Genomic DNA, 4167 nt, shown 5'->3' on the forward strand with positions numbered 1-4167 from the left:
GATTTCTGTTTCCGAACTTATTTATGCTACAGCCTGCGATGCTCCAGTCATACAGAGAGGGTTTATCAAGTGCCCAGTGTTTGCAAGGACTGTGGAGGCTGTGTGCACTACTGCTTCTCACGTAGATCCCACAGCAAACAAGTGTATACATTTAATCTGAGCCCCTGGTTCGTCTCTCGCTTGGTGCTGAGGTCCCCACAGAGCCCAGAAGGACAAACAGGTGAGCTGACAGAAGCACACTGGTGGAGTTCTGGACTCTGCATCAGAAAACAGTACTAAGGCACTTGCTTCGGCTTGCTTCGGCAGCACGTATACTAAAATTGCAACGACACAGAGAAGATCAGCATGGTCCCATGCAAGGACGACACGCAAATTCATGCAGCGTTCCATATTTTCTGTAAATCAACTATAGTTAAAGAAATAAACAGGTAAATAAATAAGAAAACCATACTAAGAGCTGTGTGGTCTTGGGAAGTCACTTAACCTAAACCTCAGCTTCCATATGGAAAATGGGGGTGATAAAGCCTGCTCTACCTACTATATAGAGCATATATAGAAACAGATGAATTAAATGTGAAATGTTAGGCACTTAATGTACCAAAGCAAGAGATTTGCTAATTACCCCCATCAAAACCTTCTCTGAGCTCTGCAGAGTCAGTTTGTCTGACCCATAGAAACTTCCTGTAATATCCTCAAGGGACAATACCCCAGCAGGAGACCTTGCCTAGGTCCTGACTTTAATGTACTGTGTGTGCGTGTGTGTGTGTGTGTGTGTGTGTGTCTGTGAATGCCTCACACGTCTATCTACTCCCCTTATTACACCTCACATCCTAAGAAATCCAATTACTTACTATATTCCTATCAGGAATAAAATAAAAGATTTTATTCTAATGACTACCAGACAGTAGAGTAAAATTAGCTTCAGATGAGTATGAATGAGCATAATGTTCTAGTTTACCGGAAACCAAGGAAACCTAGTATATCCAGCAGCAATTTTTCTTGCTTCTTATTCTTGCTTTGTGGTGAAGCTGAGAATAATGCCCTTAGGTTTTTCTCACTATATATGTAGATGGAGAAAAGAAGGGAGCTGCAATAGTACAGACTCAGAGAAGGTGCAATTAAAAAGGCTAAAATAATTTGTTGCTCTTTTTAACACAGTGTTTCCTTACTATCAGAGTCCCCTCAAATCAACAATTTTAACATAATGTAATTCAACAAAAATATTATTTTAGGCATAAGAAAATTTCATAGGAGGAAATATATTGGATGAAGTATAGCTTGTGGTGTAATTTTAATTCTGAAAGATCTTGCTAAGAGGGCTTATTTAAATAGGCTCTCCCTGAGATGAATATTTAGGGGGAAAAAATTCCTACAGGATGATTTATAGCAAAATTATATGAACAGAATGAAGGACAGAAGAATTTTATTAGAAAAGGGTCTCATTTCCACAAAATATAAATTATACCTTTTAGAAAATATATTGAATTTTATTAATATTCTGTAGACAGCCTGAAGTGTTAATCTCCACCCCTACCTATAAGACTTTCATTATGATGTACAAGGTGTATTTACCCTTTAACCAAATAATTTTTGAGCAACTCATTGGAGCCTCCAGTTTACATATCTTACAAAATATTTTCACTGCAGTTACAAAATCTTATACTTTGTATTGTTGGCAACTTTCAATGATACATATGTGGGGATGTATACTTTATATACACATATGTGTGTTTTTGGTATTACCATGCAAGAATGCATATTAATGATGAACTCGTATTTGATATCTGAAAAGAACGTTTCTCCAACACCCACTGTTTCTGTCATTATTGTTTTAACCATTATTTTTAAGTAGAGATACAATCGGTTTGAGTTTTTCAGTGCTATGATTAAAATTCTGCTTTGCTTCATCTTTAAATTTATAGTTAGAGGAATTACTTAGGATAGACCATTGAGTACTGTATTTCTGCCTGGCATTTGCAAGTGACCTCATTTAGACCTTGGTAACTAATATTTTGATGAAGAAGTTGACTTATTAGGATTCAGAGAACTTGGTTATAAATCCTTTTCCGGTCTCTATGAGTCTTGAAAATTGAGTCGTTCTGGGGATGGTGACTTTGTCGTTGTAAACAAGAGTAAACTGACCACAAATGCAGTGTGAATTTCAGCAAGGACAAGACAGAATTTAGGGTTTATATTATTTGAAAGTGAAGACTGAGAATAAGAATGAGGATAAATCCAGGAGATTAAAAGACTAGACTGATTTTGACTCGTAAATAAATATTATTAAATACTTTTCTCTTACCTAAGTATACATCAAATGTACCAATTGATATATTTTACCCTCCTAGGGCATGCAGAATGGAACACAGACTCCCTGTCCTATTCGAAATATCTGTAAGTTTATGCTACTGCAAAAATTCTTATTCTCTACTTATAAAATGGAACGAACCTGGTTTTAACAGCTGGGCCTAAGTTTAAACTAGAAGCCAAGCCTTTCTTTATGCCCTAAAAAAATATTCCAGTGATTCTTCACTGAGCAGTAATTAAGGCTGGCTTCTATTTGCATCTCCATGAAGAGGAGAACACTGAAGACATCTCTCTTCAAAGTAGCTGGGTATTTGAAAGCATAACATCTTGGCATTTCACCCAGGCCCTTATCTAAATCTGAAGCCCTGGGGAACTGCACAGGAGGGAAATCTCTAATATTTATTATTGGTCAAAATGCCAATCATCTCCAGGTAGTAAAACTGAAGTATAAGATACATTTTAGCACAAATATTTCTGGCTTGCCCTCAGAATAAATGCTCAAATTCAAGAATCCATAGCTTCTTCATTTGGATAAAAAATGTAAAACATTAAACCTAAAGGCCTATCAATATAGGTCCCTAAAAGAATAAATGAGATGGAAAAAAAGAAAAAAAGATTTTAGAATTGTCTCTATTAATCTATAAGGAAACACCAGCATCATTCTGTATCCATGGAATTTTAGAGTTGTAGGAATTCTGAAAATATTCTCTAATCTACCACACACATTTTCCCATTTGAGGAAACCAACTCAGAGTTGTGACATGTCTAAGGCCACACAGCCAACCAATGGCAAACCAGGACTTGAACCAGCGTCTACCCAAATCTGCATATATCTTCACCTGCGTTGTTTTTCAGGAGCACAGGGCTCAGGCAACGTTCAACACTGTCAAAGATATCAAATGTAACCTTTGCGCTTTTAAGGGGAAACAAACCAAATTAAATCTATCTCCAATCAACAAAGCTTGATTCCCTCTTTACATCCTCCCCTGTGGTTCCCTCTGGTTTTCATAACTTATCATTACAGATGAAAAAACTGAAGTGTGGTGATATTAGAACTGGTGACTACAGATAAATCTTCAATAAATTTCAAATCCTATGTGGGTAGTCTGGGCCTCTTATTTTTTGTTGTAAACTTATTTTAGTTTTTTCATTTATGTATTTACTTAACCCTCACCATCTTCCAAACAGAACTTAAGATGGCAGAGAAGTTACCTATGCATGGGTTCTTTACCCCTTCTCAAGCCTCAATATGTATCAGTCAGAAATTAATGTAGTAAGAAGGTAACCAGGCCATTTTCCTTCTTGGTTCCATCTGATGACTTCTCCTGGTGACCCACTGCTACTGTGAATATTCCCAGAACCACCCAAGACAACACGGAAAGGTGAAGCGCAGTTACCACAAGATACAATGATTTAATAAAGCAAACACAATCTGCTGGTTTCATTCACATTGCTTATACCTCTACAGAACTGACCCAAATTTTAAAATATAGATTATTCATTTCTAAGGCTTATTCCTAGGTGTTAGCTAAGAATTTTAGGCCTTTATTTAAGTAACATGGTTTTCCCAAAGTCTCTGTAAGCAATCCTAAGCCTTAAAATAACCAGTCCTGGGGAAACTTCTTTCTTTGTCTACTTATCATTCAACTGCATGCTTTGGTCCCTCAAGCTATTGTCAATAAAAATTTTGCATACCAAAAGAAAAAAGAGAAGATGTGAAATATTCTCTCTGACAGCATTTGATGCTTTTAAAATAAAAAGTCAGCATCCCCTCTGCTATATATAAGCTCAGAGCATCACATTCAGTGGCATCTTTTCAAATGGCCTGAATTGTATTCTTCGCTTCCCTTGATTTATCCC

The 4167-nt window shown here is 36.6% G+C and overlaps 1 non-coding gene across 1 annotated transcript; it reads left to right on the top strand.

Annotated features, from left to right (window-relative positions):
* Positions 1-294: 294 nt before the first annotated feature.
* Positions 295-396, top strand: LOC132477828 (U6 spliceosomal RNA). The gene has a single exon (XR_009530334.1). It is a non-coding gene; the product is annotated as a U6 spliceosomal RNA (small nuclear RNA).
* The last annotated feature ends 3771 nt before the right edge of the window (positions 397-4167 follow it).

This window comes from Mesoplodon densirostris, chromosome 17 (assembly GCF_025265405.1).
Source record: "Mesoplodon densirostris isolate mMesDen1 chromosome 17, mMesDen1 primary haplotype, whole genome shotgun sequence".
Classification (NCBI taxonomy): Eukaryota; Metazoa; Chordata; class Mammalia; order Artiodactyla; family Ziphiidae; genus Mesoplodon; species Mesoplodon densirostris.